General features: G+C 34.3%; 1 long non-coding RNA gene across 1 annotated transcript in view; it reads right to left on the bottom strand.

Annotated features, from left to right (window-relative positions):
* Positions 1-15,613: 15,613 nt before the first annotated feature.
* Positions 15,614-19,900, bottom strand: part of LOC131509938 (uncharacterized) — a 106,676-nt gene continuing 102,389 nt past the window's right edge. The window contains exons 3-4 of the long non-coding RNA XR_009260798.1: positions 16,509-16,600; positions 15,614-15,942 (exon numbers count right to left, since the gene is read on the bottom strand). This is a non-coding gene — a long non-coding RNA (uncharacterized LOC131509938). The remainder of the gene's footprint in view (positions 15,943-16,508; positions 16,601-19,900) is intronic.

The raw sequence follows: 19,900 nt of genomic DNA, 5'->3' as shown, positions 1-19,900 counted from the left end.
AAAAAGAATAACCAAACATACACAAACAATATATCAAGATACATTTAAAAGAAATACAAGGAGGGGCACCTGGGTGGCTCAGTCGGGTAAGCATCCGACTTCAGCCAGGTCACGATCTCGCGGTTCGTTAGTTCAAGCCCCGCGTCAGGCTCTGGGCAGATGGCTCGGAGCCTGGAGCCTGGAGCCTGTTTCTGGTTCTGTGTCTCCCTCTCTCTGCCCCTCCCCTGTTCATGCTCTGTCTCTCTCTGTCCCAAAAATAAATAAACGTTAAAAAAAAAAATTAAAAAAAAAAAGAAATACAAGTGGATGTAATAAATTCAATAAATACTTTTTATATACTAATTATTCTGCTTAACCATAAATTTTTTTTCAATGCCATTATCATAACTTTAAAATAAAACTAAGCTTTTATAACTTATTCTATTACATTTTAAATTTTTAGAGGTGTTCTTAGTATCTAATCTGGAGCCAGTGGGAAAAGGTATTCTAGATCCTACAATAATTTTCCCCTACTTCTTTAAGAGAAAAATTTATTTTACTATCATTAAAAGAGATGTTTCTGTTCAATTTGATATTCTTTCCTTAGAAATTTACATTATTGGGGCGCCAGAGGGGCTGTCAGTTAAGCCTCTTACTCGTGATTTCGGCTCAGGTCATAATCTCACGGTTCATGAGTTTGAGCCCCGTGTGGAGCTCTGCGCTGACAGTGCAGAGCCTGCTTGGGATTCTCTCTCTCCATCTCTCTCTGCCTTTCCCCCACTCTCACTGTCTTTTAAAATAAATAAATAATCTTAAAAAAAATAAGAAATTTACACTATTTATATTATTAATTTTTATTTTATTTTATTAAAATGTTTCATGCTAAGAGATTTAATAAAATTTATTGATTGAATTATACTATTTATAACCCACCATGCAAAAAGATGAAGTTCCTTAAAATTTTTTCACTGTTAATTGAAATATCTTTCACCTCCCATCCCCTTTTCACCCACCCAAACTTGGGCAGAATCAGTAATGAGAAACTATTGATTTTTCCTCCTACTACCCATCCTATCCCATTCTTTCCATAAATTTTCATGTATCTGCAGATTATTCTCATCACTTTCAATGTATGTTTTCTGTTATTTTTCTGTATCTATATTTAAGCATATTTTTTAAAGTAAAACTTCCTCAGAGGGCCAGTCAATTACATATTTTTTTATAGGAAAGCACTTAAAACCATCTGTTTTTTAATTTTTATTATTTGCATATTTATAACATAATTATATGTTTACCCTGAATTATTTTTATCATTAAGTAAAAATACCCAATTAAAGTATCAGTTAAATATTCATGGTGAAGAATTAGGTTACACAACATTATCCTTACTATTATTACAAATTGTCATTGTTAATAAAGCCCATTAAGCTAGCCAATGAAATTCAGATAAAGAGCAATCTATTTTAACTCAGTTATATATAGTATTCAATGGTCTGTTTATTATGCTGAGCAATAAGCTAAATTATGTCCAGTATAAAGGGATAATTATTGCAAAAATCAGAGTCATCATTTAGGCCAGTATCTTTCATTTGAGCCAAAAAAAATATTTATACTGAACACAAATTGTATATTAGTATAATCATTTGAGCAAGGGCATAGGTTAATCATATAATTCTCATCATATCTACTGATATTTAACGTTATATGAAAGAAGTAATGGTGGTCCAAAAGTCCAGACAGTTCTTTTCAATCATGACTCCAGAAGTAAATCAATGTTTGACCTTTGACAAGGCTGACTTTCTGTTGACTCAGTTTCTTCATATATAAGGTAGATGTCTCTACCTACTTTACAGATTGGTTGCTGTAAAATAACAATTAACAGGTTCAATCAGGATCCTTACTTACAATATGCAATTCTCACTGCTTAAAAGATCTTTCTGCAATATTACGGGCTTGGCCATTCTCCTGTGAATCAATATGCTCCTGGTTTTCTCAGAGCTCAGGTACAAGTATTTACACTTTGCATTAAATACTTTTTCAAGTTATATACTTGCCTAGCTTATATTCGGCCTGCCAGCTCTCACTTAGCTCAACACCTAACATCAATAGAGGGGTAAATCCAATCACATGGTGTGACAAAACAACTAATCAATTTAATTGTTGCACTAAACTTTACCCTCATAATTAAACATTAGTATTCACTAAGGGGTGACTAACAATATTTTCTCTTGACCTAAAATTCATTTGTGAACTAGATAAATGTGGTATCTCTAGTCTAAAAAAAGTAGGACACAAAAATGAAGTATATGTTGGACTATCCCTTCCTAGCACCTATTGTCTATTTCCCAATGAGTATACTAAATATCTCATTGTTTTCTGCCACAGGAAGGTAGACATGCATATATTCATCAGTGATTTCCCTTGTTCTCTGACTTTCTGTTGGATTTGACTAATGGGGAACATCAGGAGCTGGAGAGCAAAACTGAGCACCATCAGGATACATATTTCCTTGGTCCTTCCCTCTGATATTGTCTTCGGTTGGCTGTATTCCTCAGCTAAAGTTTGAATAATCCCTCTAGGTGGCCTCTCTATATGAATTTCACTTTTCAGTTTTCAGCAACCACTTGCTCTACTTGGCCTTGATAGTTATAGGCCTATATTCAAAATACCTATTTCATATTGACATAGGACTTTAGTAGTTCATCATTTTGAATCACTTGGTTCATTTCATCCAAGTTGTCAAATTTATGTGTTTACAGTTGCTATGGTCTAAATGTTCATATCTCCTCAAAATTCGTATATTGAAGTCCTAACCTGCAAGATGATGGTGTTAGGAAATGGGGCCTTTGGGAGGTGATTAGGCCATGAGGGCAGTGCCTAATTAGTGACCTTATAAATGAGATACCAGAGAGATCCATACCCCTGTCACAACGTGAGACCACAGTGAAAAGACGGCTGTCTACGAATCAGAAATTGACTCCCACAATCTTCTGGTGACTTGATCTGGCTCTTTCTAGATTTCAGAACTGTGAGAAATAATTTGTTGTTTATAAGCCACCCACTCTGTGCTATTTTGTCAGGGCTGCTTGATCTAAGACAATAGTATTCTTCATAGCCTTTTGATTTCTGCAGGGTCTACAGCAATATCCCTGTTTCATTCTTGGTAATGGAAATTTGCCCCCATCTTCATTCTCTCACTGCCCCCTTTTCTCTCATCAGTTCTGCTGTGAGAGCTGGATCAATTTCATTGATCTTCTCAAAGAACCAGTACTTTTGTTTCAAAGATTTTCTCTATTTTTCTCCAGTTTTCTTTTTTTTTCTAGTTTTCAATTTCACTTATTTCTGCCCTTTATTATTTCATTCTTTCTGCTTGCCTTGTATTTATTTTGCTCTTCCTTTTTTGAAGGTGGAATCTAAGGGTATTGGTTTGATATTTTTACTCTTTTCTATTATAGGCATAGACTGTTGTAACTTTTCCTGTCAGCATTGTTTTAGCTGTGTCCCACAAGTTTTGGTATGTTGAATTTTCATTTCCATTCCATTCCATGTATTTTCTGATTCCCCTTGAGACTTCGTTTTTGACCCTTTGATTATTTAGAAGTGTGTTGTTTAGATTCTAAGTGTTTGGAAATTTTTATTTTATCTTTCATACTGATTTCTAGTATTTTTCCACTGTATTATGTATTTGCAGAATACATAATGTTTGATTTCAGTTCTTTAAAGTTTAGTGACATTTGGTCTATGGTCCATAATATATCTTGTTATGTGTTCTACAAGCAATTGAATAGAATTTACTCTTTTTTGTTGGTTGGAATGTTCTACAAACATCCATTAGTTTCTTTTATTCTTTTTCAATTTTTTATTTAAATTCTAGTTAGTTAACATATAGTATAATATTGGTTTCGGGAGTAGAATTTAGTGATTTATCACTTGAATATAACACCTAAACATCCATTAGATCTTGTTGGTTTGATGGTGTTAATGAGTCGTATACCTAGTTGGTTTTCTTTTCTTTTCCTTTTTTTTTTAAGTTTATTTATTTTGAGGGTAGGGGGAAGAGACAGAGGGAGAGAGAGAGAATTCCAAGCAGGCTCCAACTGTCAGCACATGGCCTGACATGGTGCTCAAATTCACAAATTGAGAGATCATGACCTGAGCCAAAATTGAGAGTCGAATGCTTAACCGACTGAGCCAGGTGCCCCTCCTGGTTGATTTTGTATCTAATTATCCTATGACTTACTGTGAAAAGGGTGGTTAAGCCTCCAACTGTACTTGTGGATTTGTCTATTTTTTTTTTTTTTCAATTCTATCATTTCTCCTTTACACAGTTTGCATCTCTGTTGTTCAAAGCTCATACAGTTAGATTGCTATGTCTTCTTGGTGCATTATCATGTCCCACTCTGGCTCTGGTTATTTTCTTTGCTCTGAAGTCTACTTTGATAATTATAGAGCCACTTCTGCTCTATTGTGTTGTTTCTCATTTATGAGGCCCCCAGCCAGACTAAATAAGTTTTAGGTTTATTTTACATGTAACACCCAGGGAGTTTACTTGTACTTAGCAAGACATATAGGGGAGATTTGGGGAAAAAATCATTTGGATGCATTTTGATTATTGAACAATTTTATTCTTGAAAATACTTTGTGATAATTGCAAATCTCTACAACCTTCAAACAGAAAAACTGAGACAAAATATGTCAACTTGTATAAAAATTTCCAAAGGATGAAGGTCAGTAGCTTTTTAACTCGTTGTTAAATGTTAAATTAACTTCCTTCAAATTAGATTATAAGGCTTGTAATTTAGTTTCAAGAAAAAGTACTAACTGGATTTTGACAAAAAAGTTTGCAAAACTGAAGTATGAAATTAAAAAATGAGGACTGTGATTAAGTATGCACAACCTAGGGTACATTTCTTTCATTTGGATTTTTAATTTTTGTAAAGTATTTTTTTTAGTTTTGACAGCCATTAAAATCAGATTATAAATTTTTTTGCCATAATTAAACTAAATAAATTCAAGAAAATTTTATTTCATTTATGGCTTAATAATTTTAATTCCTAATTTTATATATGATTTACAATGTCCATTTTATATAGTGATAGATACATATAATTTATATAGTGATATGGTGTTGGATATAAGTAATTGATATGTGTGTTTATGTATATGTGTGTGTATATGCTGAATTTAATGATAGTAATACATGAGTAAAAATTTTGGAGACCACTCTGTTGTAGATTGCACAATTGCTGACTGTTGTCCCAAGTGCCACAGCTCGTGTACTGAAACAGTATGATAAACATATATCCCCCAGCAGGGATGCTTGGTATCAGTTTATATCTGGCTAGTAAAAAATATATATATACTCAACTAAATAGCCAACGCACCTTGAAATATGTATGTGTGTTTGCTTTACAATCCCAGAGGTAAGATGTGTTTAGAAGTTGATAATGCTGTATCATTTTTCAAATACCCACATAAAGCATTTGATAGTGTGTCAAGACTTGGAAAGAAACTAAAGGAAAAAAAAGGAATTTTATTATTTGACCAATTTCTAAATTATGTTTCATCTTTTAATAACATGAAAGGATAATGCACTCAAATCTAATTCTATTAAATGCTACGTTAACATTCTAGTCTGAACAACATCCAATTACTGTTAAACTTATAAAACACTTCATAAAAATAAAATTTCAACTATGTTTTCTAAATCTCAAATCTGTTTGGGGTTCCTGGGTGGCATCCTACTTCGGCTCAGGTCATGATCTCGTAATTCACGAGTTTGAGCCCCATGTTGGGCTCTGTGCTGACAGCTCAGAGCCTGGAGCCTGCTTAGGATTCTGTCTCTCTCTCTCTCTCTCTCTCAAAAATAAATAAAACATTTAAATCTCAAATTTGTTTGTTGCTATCACCCCAAACTGTTTTTAACACATCACCATAGCAGCTAAATATTAGGCCAAAACCAGATTACGTCATAGTCATCAGAAGATATACATTGCTCACATATCTTCAATGTATTATCAGGAAAGGAGATTCTAGTATTAAACATTGATATTGTGCATTATTTTTGGCACCATGCATAGTTATCACAATGCACGAAGAAAAAAATTAAGTGTATATATGTTAGAGATTTTTGCGCTCTTTTTATAGGTCTGGAAAAAATGAGTATAGAATCAACTTCCACGATAAGGCATTTATGGAAAGAACATTATGGGGCCATGGAATATGGCTAATAATTTTATTTAGTAGTCTCCACTACTTGTAAGTTTTTCTTTGTGGCAGTATAATAAATTTTATTTATTTACTGTCACACATAGCTGTGACAAGTGCTACATATATACATTACTTTTACAAGAGTATTCCCCAGGGGCTCCTGGGTGGCTCAGTCTGTTAAGTGTCAGACTCTTGGTTTCAGCTGAGGTCATGATCTCACAGTTTGCAAGATCTAGCCTCCCATCTGTCTCTGTGCTGGCAGTGCGGAGCCTGGTAAGGATTCTCTCTTTTTCTCTCTTCCCCTCTCCTGCTTGCTCTCTCTCTCTATCTCTCAAAATAAATAAATAAAAATTTTTAAAAATAAAAATAAATGTTTAAGAAAAAAGAAGAATATTCCCCAAATAATCTAAGAGCTTGACCCACGTATTTATTATTGCTTAAAAGTTTATTCTGTAACATAGGCTTTAGTCATTACATAACAAGGAATCCTACAGGTTCTTTTCCCATATTATGCAAATAATTGTTTTCTTTCTTTAGTTTGTCTACACAGATGCTATTAACCACCAGTTTTTAGAGCTAATCAAGTCTCTCTTTAAATAAATAATAAATTTTCATGATTAAAGCTTCATAAAACAAAATGAAATGTTTCAGGTTTATGTCATATAATTTTCATGTTTCTTAAAGCTAAAAGAATGCAGGTTTAGCAAAATGATAAAAGTAAGCATTCTAATGTCAGACTACTTGGATTTAAATGCCAGCTCTAACACACTTTAGTTGTGACCTTGAGCTTCAAGCCGTCTCTAAGTCTAAATTTCTCTCTATGTAAAATGGAGATAATAACACTGATTTATAGGGTTATTGTCAGGAATAAATGTGATAATCCACATAAAATTTATCAGCAAAGTTCCTGCAAAAATGTATCCAATTAGAATAAAGATCAATTTCTATTTCATTACATTATGTGCCAGTCTTTTTACCATTATATTATCAAAGTAAAGTCTCTGTCCTCAAGGAACTTATCATTTATAAGGGATACAGCTGAAGACACAAGCAAGAAAAATATACCTTTATGTGTACCATGATGGGGATAACTACAGGAACAATAGAAGAGACATGTATTGTAGTCTTGGTGGTCAAGAAATAATATGTCTTGGCAAATATATGAAGAATGGAAAATCATGTATTTTTCTGCCCAGGAGCACCTCCTTTTCCTTTGGTGAAGTATCTGTCACCAAAAGTACCATTTACATTGGAATTTATGACCTAAATCATGATCTCTATGACTCTGATCCTGTGGTCACAGTTGGTAGCACCTGACCTAACCTGCTATGAGTTTCTGCCCTCAAATTTTGTGATTTACCATCAAAAACAGTTTAAGAAATTATCCTTCTAGTGGTCGGCATTGTATGTAAATTACAATATACTATAATTAATATGATATAATATAATTCATAATATAATATAATATAATATAATATAATAGCTGTTGACCATATTTCCTGCCAAGTTTTTCTTTTTCCATATTTCCTGCCTAGTTAAGAAAGCTAGTCTGCAGAGCAGAGACAGTGGTGGTGAAAAAAAAAAATGAAGGTAAATCTTCTTGGTGATGTTTGATTCCTAGCTTCCATGTGTTTCCTAAGACCTAAGTGTTTTCATGCCTTCTTCATGTCTTAGCTTCATTATTATTCCTTAATTTCTCTTTTCTAATAACTTCCCCCTTTTCCCTCAACCAAAAAAAAATAATAAAACAAGTTGTTTTATTTTATTGGCAACCCAAATTCAGAGTTTCTGCCAAGAACTATAGGCAAAGATGTGCTTTGCAGGTTCACAAATGTCAAAGTAGGGTAGTCTCTAATCCTAATTTAACATTTGAGGTCTGATTCTAATAATCCCCTAATGCTTCTTTCTGGGAAGAAGACGTATGTCTCCATTTTTAGCTAAAAGTTTTGACTTTGGTTCTTCCCCACCAACTAGTTTCTTACTTATCTGTGATGCTCTAGGAAAATTCATTCCTGCTTTGGTCAAGTTCCTATTAGTTAAGTCTAATCACAATTCCAGTCCTCTATTTACCTCATTTCCCTATTTACAATTCCAGGATAGCTACACCAGGTTTAATGTGAAATCCTTTCTGGTAATTGTTTCTGTGACACAGTGGACCTCGCACATATTCACTGGTTCTTGATCTGAAAGTGTCTGCATAATTTTTCGTCAGTCTTTCAGGCAGTGATATTATACTTGCAATATGCCACACTCTTCACCACCACTCACACCCACACAGTGATTTCTCTTGATAATAGCTCAAAATTCCGGGTAAAGACGCTTACATAAGTACTGAGACACATGAAAACTAGGCAGGTAAATAAATCACTGTTTCAAAAAAAAAATCATCATGAACATGAAATGCAAATCTAAAATGATGATATTCTCATCTCGCCCTTCAGTGGATTTCTGTTATTACTAAAATAGAGACCAAAATCATTGATTTGCCCTACATGTCTTAGTAAGATAATATAGACCATGACCTGTTTCTAGCTTCATCTCCTGACCATCCCATTCATGTTAGCCCTTATGCACTATCTAAAATCTATCATTTTCCCCAGTTTCTGGGCCTTCGCATCTGCTGTTTCCACTGGTGAAAATATTCCTCTCCAGCACTCTTTACTTAGTAAACTTATTTAATTCTCAGCTCAAACTTTACTTACACAGAGAAGACTTCAATAACACAAAGTTTTAAGTTCTATCTATTATGTTTTAATAGATATACTCTACATTTTTCCTTCAAAACATAAGTTGGTAGTTACATGATTTTGTGATTCTATAACATACCATATATGCAAACACACACACACACACACACACACACACACACACACACACACATCTTCCTTTCTAGATTAGTCCTAAGAGAGCATAGATCATGTTTGCTTGACCATGCTTGTATCCCAGAACCTAGACCTAAGACAATGCCTGGCAAAAGAAAAAGCAATAAGACATAGCTGCTAAGATTGTGAATTTAGGAGCAAGATGTATGGAGTTCAAATATAAGTGCTGACTCCTCCTTGGGTGACTTTAGGCAAGTTGCTTAATTTCTCTGTGCCTCAGTTCTCTTATCTCTGAACTGGAGATCAATAGTAGCACCTACCTTGTAAGTTATAACAATTAAGTATACGATAGAGCTTTAGAATGGCTGTACTAGTCACTCCTCAGTTCATCAAAGGTAATGATCCAAATGGATTAGAAATGTAAGTCCTCAGAAGATGAGAACCTTCATCTTTCTGAATCCAAACAGTCTTATCTAAAACCATCACTTGCCCAGATTGTCCCAAGAGAGTCTTGTGAAAAAAGAGCTGGTCCCGGAAGGAAGGAATTTAGCTGCTCACAGCACCTCACTGTAGAATTTGAGCCCAGAATGGAGTAGTCAATAGCAACCGGAGCCTCTTTCTAGGAAGCCAGGACTTCCACTTACCTGGGTCTTTTTCACAAAGTCTTAGGGGATAAGAAAAGAATTGCAATAGATAAGAGCATAGAGTTTACAGTCAGACAGATCTGCAATTATGGAACATTTTGTTCACAAATATTTGGTTCCCCTTGTTGACAGAGTTATATACCTCCAACCCTATGCTAGTGAACTGAGATGTGGCTTTGGGATTTATTTTGGCCAATAATGTATAAGAGAAAATAATGTGTATCACTTCTGGGAAGAAGCTTAAGAGACAACATTGTGTCCATCACATTTTATTTTCTTCTGTCACTATGACCTAAACACTACAGCTGTGGCCATTCCAGAGAAGGAAGACAATGTACACTGTGTATGATATATCATATATATTGTGTGTGTATATATATATATATATATATATATATATATATATGTATTGTGTATATATATACATGCCTTTGAAATTGTAAAATGTTCATGTAGTACTTTCTACAGCCTAGCACATGCTAATACATGTGAAATTTAATTCCTGCTTCACTGAATGCTAATTCTGGGATCATGAGCAAGTTACTTAAACTTCTTGACTTATAATTTTCATATTTGGATATAAGAGTAAAGTCTGGGATAAATATATTTGGTGGTGCTATTAATATTTTTCTGCCTACCATCATTCCTTCCTATATAAAGGAAAGGCTAAAAACCTAAAAATAGCTTTTCTTCCTTGAAGCTAAAATTCTGAATGAAAAAAAAAATGACTTTCTATAAATTAAGTACTCTCCTCTGAGATTTAAAAGGATAAATGTGGCAGAGACTATCTTCCAGCTACTTTAGCTATATTCTTTTGGCAAGTAAAGATGTGGAGATGTCTTCATTAAGTCTCTGGATTTGAGGATGTTGAAGGTAGCTATGGCAGAGTAGTAACTATGTGGTGGTCAGGTTCTGCTATAGGCTTGGTATCATTCCTAGACGCCACCCTGGAGTCCACATCTCAACCTCCACTATGTTTTGAAAACAGAATTCCTTTTGCTTAACTCTTTTTTACTTCAAATATCTAGGGTGGTTCTGGTTTCTGTCCAAAGTCCTGGCTGATTCTGGTTTTGGCTATTGTGAACATCAAAGTATATATAGAACATGTAAAACATTCTTCTTCCAGTCCTCAGAATGTAATTAGCTCAACAAATATTAGATGCTATTATTTTTATTGAAAGTCTTTTACTTAGATGTTCAAACACAGAAAGTGATATTGTCCCCGGGTTCTTTCTGTGATTCACGTATTTGATAGTATTCTAGGTGATGAGGATAAACAAGCAAGTAAATGAGACCAGATGGCTGCCCAAACTTTTTTTTGAAACTTCATGGGTAAAAATAATTTCTCCAGCATCAGCTGACAGTCAAACTCCTGAAAAATTTTACTTGTCCTACATACTCATATTGACTATCCAGTATCTCCCTTTGGGGTTTCATAATTTCAGTTCAGCTGCTAGGCTAACACACCTTTCCATAAAACACCCAAAATCACTGCTAAATGTAGTAAACTTGCTTTATATGAGGCTAGTATCAGTTTCCCTAGCACTCCCTGTCACATGGATAACTGCAACAAATGTGAAGAATAGGAAAAGGAATACCTTCAAAGCCAAATGATTTCCCACTAAACTGTTAAATCACGTAAACGGCCAACTTGGCACCATTAAATTTACTCATGATGGTACTTCCCAATTAGAAAATGTGTTTACATGTTGGTGAGAGACATACTTAGGATTTAATTGGAATTGATGATAGCACAGTAGTTGGTAAATTTAATGATGCCAACTGGTCATTTAGGTGGCTCTGTCATTAGTTATATAGGCTGATAAAATCCTTATTTAAAAGGAGTATATTGCATCATTAATTATGGAGCAGAGCTTCTCATTTCATGTGGCTAGATGTGAAACATATTGAAGAAACTCAGGGATCCGTTACACCAAATGTCAACTTTGAGTATATTGGCACAGACAGAGATTCAAATGTACTATCACATATATAGTAGATATTAAAATAATAGTAATTATTCAAAATCGGAGTGATTACCTGATGTTTTTGGAAATATAAAATAAATATACTGTAAGTTAGAAATAGTAGAAATATTCATAATTAATTACTGGAAGGTAATTTACATATAAATTGCCTAATTATATTAAGGTACAAGTTCCCAATTATCATGATTGTAACTTTCTTTACTATTAAAGTTAATAACCCCAATGGTAGGCATTTGGTTACCGCATAGTATAAATAACTGAGTGTGCATAATGTTGAATATTTCAGAAAGCACTTCCATGTGTTTCACATCATTTAATTATTATAAAACTGAAATAATACTGATAAGGAAGATTTCTCTCAATTACAGTGACTTTCCCAAATCAAAGATAATGCAGTACCAACTCTATGAACTACATGAACTAACTAACAATGGTCTGGTTTGACATCCTTAGCTCTGAGTTATTTTTTTTTAACAGTGCTGACGCGTGGTAAATATTTCTTGGTAAATAAGTATTAGCCATAGTAGTAGTGGTGGTTTTGGTGATGGTGGTAATAGTTTCAACAGTAGTATTAACAGTAGTAGTAGCATTAATAGTAGCAGTAGTATTAATGGTAGTAGTAATAAACACTAGGTCGTAGTGGTACTGTTTCACCTGTGCCACTCTCCCCCATACCTAATGTGAGAATATATCTACAACAGAAGGGTAATTTAAAAGCATTTTTTGATACATATTAAATTTTCCAGGCAACAGAAATAATTGGCTACTTACTTCTTTTCAGATACACCATTCTTAGCTTTATAAAAACATTATCTATTTCAAAAGAGAACAGGTAATTTACACATATGACACTGTTGAATCAAAGATGGCCTAATATTAAAGTGATATGCTAGAAGAAGGATCCAAATTTGATATACAATGATCTTTTCAGGGTTCATGAATGTCTTTATGTGGTAAATTAAAAAGAAAAAAATAGCAATCATGATGAACATGCATCAACATGAGTTGACGTGAGAGAAAAATGAGTGAGCATGATAAATGAAATCATTCCTTATTAAAATTATCAGTAATTATATATAAAAGCAATAGCATATTGGACTGGAAGTATGGTTTGTATTCTAGCAAATTAATACCACATGGTTGCAGATGTTTTTTGAACTGCACAACAGTTTTCTTGGATCTTTTTCAAAATAAGAAAGTATCCAAGTCATCAAATGTAACACCCTGACCAAAGGAAATTAAAATACTCTCAAAAAGGAAGCTCACATTTTACATGTTTGCTTCATTCTTCTTAAACATTAGCTCTTCCTGCTTCTTCTTGCAGATGGAGTGTCATCCAACAGATCCTAACTTTATTTCAGGTGAGCTTAATTATTCTGGGCAAATGAAATGCAATCTTTCTATCCCAATTTCCACTTCCTAAGAGAGTATTAATAGCCTCTGTTGATTACAGTGTCTATTCCTGATCAAGTCCCAAATTCCAGTTCCTAAGAGAATATTAATAGCCTCCATGGATTCCAGTGTCTATACCTGAGAAAGGACTGCATATTATGAACTCGGCAAGTATCTTATATCTGTTATGGGTAACAAAGTAGTTCTCATAGAAATAGGCACATTATTCTGCAGCTGACTAATATCAGGTAATTTTGAAAAAAATTGAATTTCAATTTCTTCTATGAAATGATGATTACAATACGTTGTTTAAAGGGAATACAGTAAAACTTTCATTTGCGAGCATAATTCATTCCAGAAACATGCTTGCAATCCAAAGCACTTGTATAGCAAAGAAAATTTGCCCATAAGAAATAGTGGAAACTCAGATGATACATTCCACAACCCAAAAATATTCATAGAAAAATGATTCCAACACTGTAATATAATAAAAATAATAAATAAAATACAAAACATAAAGAAAAATGAACAAATTAACCTGTACTTATCTTTGAATACCATGGCCGGTCTGAGGGAGACAAGAGAGAGGAGAGTTATTGTGCAGGATAGGTTTCACAATTACTAACAAAATCACTGCTACCTGTTGGCTCAATGGAATCTTTTCCTTTAACAAGGAACATATCCAATGACACTTGCTTTTGCCTCCTTTTCAGGATGTTGCAGATATGTGACATTGCATTATCGTTAAACAGATTCAACACTCGGACTACTACAGCCTTATTTAAGTGATGCCTTTCTACAAAATTTTTCAGTTTCCCACATTTTATACATCTCCCTAATCTCATTTGAAGTGAGGGATTCCTCTGCCTTTTTCTCCTCCTCCTCTGCAGACAAGATCTCCTCCATAACCTCTTGCTTTTGCTCACAATGCAACAGTTGGATGCAACAGTCAGGTGCCAGTTGTGGGCACCTAACATTCTGAAAAATTATTGATTTCTGCCGAACACCATGGGCTGAGACCAAGCCTCTGAGCATGGGAGATGATCACCCACAATCCTGCAGTGAGAAAGGGAGATAACCATTGGCTCAGTGTGATCATGTGACATTCAGTGTCACATACTACTAATATTGCAAGACTTTGCTTATCAAGTTAAAATTTATTAGAAATGTTTGCTCATCTTGCAGAACACTCGCAGAACAAGTTACTCACAATCCAAGGTTTTACTGTATTTCAAACAATTGTTATCATGTGTAAAAATAACATGCCTCACATAGGGAATGGTGTACGGGAGGTGCTCAATAAATGTCAGTTGTTTGGATGGTGGTGGTGATATTATTGGGAAGAGATCATATGGCATTCATCTGTGTATTCCTCCCAAGGATTTACCACGATATCTCTCAATATAGTTGGTTCTTCTTTCTTTCTGCTCAGATATTATTTAGTTGTTTAATTGGTATTATTTAACTACCATCTAATAGGATCTTTCATTTGGGTCTTTTAAAACTGTTTTTTGTTGTGTTTTGAGTATAGTTGACACAAAACTAATGGCACACATTGGTTTCTGGTGTACAACATAATCTTTCAAATTCTTTATATGTTATGCTATTACCAACACAAGTGTAGCTACCATCTGTCATCATACGATGCTCTTACAATATCACTGACCATATCCCTATGCTGTGCCCTTTATTCCTGTGACTTATTCATTCCATAAATGGAATCTTGTATCTCCCAGTCCCCTTAATCCTTTTTACCCATCCACCATCCTTTTCTTTCTAGCCAACTGTAAGTTTATTCTCTGTATTTATAGGTCTGATTCTACTTTTTATTCATTTGTTTGTTTACTTGTTTTGTGTTTTACATTCCACATATGAGTGAAATCATATCGCACTTACCTTTCTCAGTCTGCCTTATTTCACTTAACATAATACCCTCTACATCCATCCATGTTTTTGCAAATGGCAAAAATCTCATCCCTTTTGTGGTTGTGTAATCTTCCTGTGTGTGTGTGTGTGTGTGTGTGTGTGTGTGTGTGTAGGTACACTACACCTTTTGTATCCCTTGGTCTCCTGATGGACACTTAGGTTGCTTCTGCAACTTGGCTACTGTAAATAATGTTGCAGTAAACATAAGGGTGCATACAGTTGGTTTTTAATTTTTTTTCCACATTTATTCATTTTTTTAAATTTATTTTTGAGACAGAGAGAGACAGAGCATGAACAGGGGAGGGGCAGAGAGAGAGGGAGACACAGAATCAGAAACAGGCTCCAGGCTCTGAGCTGTCAGCACAGAGCCCGAGGCGGGGCTCGAACTCACGGACCATGAGATCATGACCTGAGCCAAAGTCGGACCCTCAACCGACCAAGCCACCCAGCGACCCCCCACATTTATTCATTTTTAAGAGACAGAGAGAGACAGAGCATGAGCGGGGAAAGGGCAGAGAGAGAGGGAGACACAGAATCTAAAGCAGGCTCCAGGCTCCAGCTGTCAACAGAGCCCAACGTGGGGCTTGAACTTACGAACTGCAAGATCATGACCTGAGCCAGTCAGACACTCAACCGACTGAGCCATCCAGGCGCCCCAACAGTTGGTTTTTAATAAGTTTTCATTAAACTATTTAAATTATATGCTCTAGAAAGGAAGGACAGCAGGTAGCATCCTCTTCATATACATATATAAAGGTCAGCATGTGATTCTGACTTCAAGAAATTAATCACGATCTTTTAATTCTGTTGGCACATAGTAATATTTGTGAATCAATTAATTTCATAGTTTAATTTCAAAAGGCTCAAGATTCAGACAAAGGGCAACTTTCCTTATGTTTGGCATGTTTTTATTCTCAATACACACTTGTTCTCAGCAGGATGCAAATAGTGTATCATGGAAAATTGCTTTATTTTCAAAGGCTGTAATAGAAATAAAATGAAATTTGAAAACTCAGATATATGCATACTCGGCAGCAACAATTATGCCTACAATCATAAATATATCAAATGCCTCATTTGTTCTTGTGTTATTTCAAAGATTACTTTTCAAATGTTCTCATAGAGCACTCTTTCAACTCTGTCATGAGTCCTAAAAATAGCAGTTATTTACATAAATAGATAGCATTCTCCATGAGGTTTGGTTGTTTCTGGGTTTTAGATATCCTTTTCCCTTTCTTAAAAAGGCAGTTAGGGGCCCAGACAAAAGTTGGAGACCATGACTCTGTGTGTGTGTGTGTGTGTGTGTGTAACATAGATATTACATTTATATTACACATATATTACATATATTACATATATAGAGAGATTATATACCTATGTATTATATATAGTATATATAGCTATGTATTACTATATATATAACATATAACTATGTATTACTATATATACACATTAATATATAATATATATGCACACTAGTATGCATATGCACACATTTTGAATAAATTAATGAATAAACTATACATTTTCCTTCATTAAGCACCCACCATTATATGCTTGTGTTTTGGCACTGAAGATTCAAGAGTGAACAAACAGGTAAAAATCTCTACCTTCTTGGAGTTATATTCTTAATGAGAAGCTAGAAAATAAACATGATAAAAAAGCATTTTAGGTGTAGATATTTCAGGTAGTATATAGCTCTAAGGAGAAAAATATGAAGCAAAGAAGTAAGGATATGTAAAGAGTAAATTTTAGAGAAGGTATCAGAAGCTCACTGAGAAGTAGAGAATTTTAGTATTTACATATATACAGAGTTTCTTTTTTTTTAATATATTTTTCTCCTAATTTCAGGCATAATTTAGGTTGATTCTCTTAAAAAATTCAAACGCTGTGGACAAGTATAACATAAAACTGAAAAATGTGTAACATGACATGTGTAATATAAAACTAAAAACCCTTTAATTCAGATCATGTATGTATATATGTTTACCACAACCCTGCACATAGGATGATCTTGTATATACTGCTCAGTAACTTTCTTTCCTCCTTCTTCAATATGGTTTACACAGATTCCCGTCAATTTTACTTAACTGGCCAGATGATTTTAATAGAAACTGAAGCAAACCTTGGAAGCACAGCTTGAAACTATGAAGCCACTTTGGTGGTCCTAAATAAAAAGCAACAATTCACGTACATCTCTAAAAAGCATTTTGGGGTATTTAAGTGGCTCAGTTGGTGAAGCATCAGACTCTTGATTTCAGCTCAGGTCATGATCTCATGGTTTGCGAGATGGAACCCCACATTGGGCTCTGTGCTGAGAGTGCAGAGCCTACTAGGGATTCTCTTTCTCCATCTGTCTCTCTGTCCCTCACCCATCCTCCCTCTCTTTCTCAAAATAAGTAAGCATTTATAAATAAATAAATAAATAAATAAATAATAGCATTTTGCATTCATGAGAAATTAACATGTTAGTGTAAATCCTTACATTTATAAAACATGATTTTAGCTTGTCTGTCTTTACAAAGTTCCTAAATAATATATTTATTTTGGATGATGGATTATGGAAATCTTGTTCATACATCTAAAGGTTGACCTGTTAAATTACACATTTTCATCTTTCAGAAATGAACTAAGTTTGAAATATTTCCATGGTATATAATATAATGTCTTGTTTCTTTTGACAAATGCTCCCATCCTCATTTATAATATAAGCCTGCATTTTCAAAAGTGTAACTATTGATGAATGCTATATCAAAAGTTTAATTAGGAACTAATATTTTCAATAAGAAGTGATCAAATTATCTATATGATAGGCACTTTGAGCACGATTTTTGTGATCAACTCTAATGATTTGTTTGTTGAAATCAAATAATTATGCCTTTAATAGAATCATTAATGTCAGTAAATGGTCATTTGTTTCAGTATGATGATGACTGGATTCTTTGGCAACAATTCAGATATATTAACATGTTCCCATTAAGAGTGAGGTAAACAAGGCACATTGTCTCATAGCAGCTAACAAATTGTTCCTTATAATCAAGGTAAGTACTATAGGACCATAATAATTACTTCCTCTTTTATTCTTTCCTGCTGTTAAAATGATTCTGTTCCTTTTTTGAGTAATTGATTTGGCAATTCCATTTGACATATTCTAATTGGAGTCTTGAGGTGCATGATTCACATCTTTGGTTGAGCTTTGTCCTTCTCCCTAATAGGTATCTCCCTAACAATAGGTGAATATGTGCTCAGTGGAACTTGTGAGTCCATTTAGAGCTATTTTAAAAACTGGAGCAGACATTGTAAAGGTACTTTTATTTAGCAGAGTAAATAACCTATTAGAAAAAATTGAGGCCTTAAAAAGTTTTCTTTGATGAGACACAAAAAAGCAACAACAACAAAATACTAGAGGCTATTTTTCTTCTTATTTATGCCCTACCATATTGAACCAAAATAGGTTTTGATCCAAGTATTATGAATATAAGCATTTTATTTTTAAAAAAATAATGTTTATTTATTTTTGACAGAGAGAGTGTGAGCAGGGGAGGGGCAGAGAGAGAGGGAGACACAGAATCTGAAGCAGGCTCCAGGCTCTGAGCTGTCAGCACAGAGCCCGACGCGGGGTCTGAACTCACGGACCACGAGATCATGACCTGAGCCGAAGTCAGACGCTCAACCGACTGAGCCATCCAGACGCCCCTTATAAGCATTTTATTTTAAAAATAGCAACAGAGGGGCCCCTGGGTGTCTCAGTGGGCTAAGAGTCTGACTTCAGCTCAGGTCATGATCTCACAGTTTGTGAGTTTGAGACCTGCATCAGGCTCTCTGATGTCAGCACAGAGCCCTCTTTGGATACTCTGTTATCTTCTCTCTCTGCCCCTCCCCTATTCATTCTCTATTTCTCTCTTAAAATAAATAAATGGACTTTAAAAAATAGCTACAGATGTTTATTAATATTATCCTAGAATAAAGTTTAATTGCACAAAAATGTAAATAAATGGCAAGGTTGGCAGAAAATAATTTAAGTTCAGAGTTGTAAGGCTGTTAAACTGTACTTTTTTTTCCACTTTGATCTTACTATGTTATATGTAAATGATAGAGCATTTTGATGGCGGTGGAGCATTATGTAAATAATAAAAAGAAAATATCTTCAGATATAAGTTGTTTTAAAATAGGTAAGTTTTGTGAGTGGAAAAATTCTTACTATTTTTATAGTGTCGCTTCCTTGCCTTCAAAAATTTTTAATTGGACATAATTTGTGATTGGAAATAATGGCAAATCTCATTTAATATATTAATTGCAGTGAAGGTGGATAATTTTTTTAAAAGCTACAAAAGCTTTTGGTTTTATTTTAATTAACATAATCAATATTCAGTGATATCTCCACAATTTCTCTATCCAAAATGAGTGGATAACATTCTGATTGGAAGTTGAAGATTAAGGGATTTATCTATAATCTACTATTGTGTGGTAAACAACAGTTTTTACCTGGTTGATATATTTATTGGGGTGATTTCTGAGAGAAATTAATGGAGAAAGTGTTAAATAAAGCCCCACAACCCAGCCACTTTTCATTCTATTATTTCTTAGAGTCTCAGGGCTACCAATCACTGAGCAGCCTAGTGCTACCAATTACTGTTGGGAAGTTTGTTAGATGCTGAGGGAACATAAAATAAAAGAGACCGATCACTGCTCTTCAAACACCATAACCATGTGTGGAGGGTGTTGGTGAGAGTAGGTATGTAAGTGAATAATTTCATTAAAATGTAACAGGTGCTAAAAAGAGGAGAGCTAAGTTGAACACAGTGATTCAAGAAAGCCTTATGAATGAGGGGATGCTTTGATGAATCCCAAAGGGTTAGTCAAAGAATCTTTAAAAAGATATCCCAAGTAAAAGAAAAAGCACAGGTACATCTACAGGTACAAAACGGTATGGTCTGTG

This window comes from Neofelis nebulosa, chromosome 1 (genome assembly GCF_028018385.1).
Source record: "Neofelis nebulosa isolate mNeoNeb1 chromosome 1, mNeoNeb1.pri, whole genome shotgun sequence".
Classification (NCBI taxonomy): Eukaryota; Metazoa; Chordata; class Mammalia; order Carnivora; family Felidae; genus Neofelis; species Neofelis nebulosa.
The sequence above is the reverse complement of the archived record's forward strand: the minus strand, read 5'-3'. Positions and strand labels throughout refer to the sequence as shown.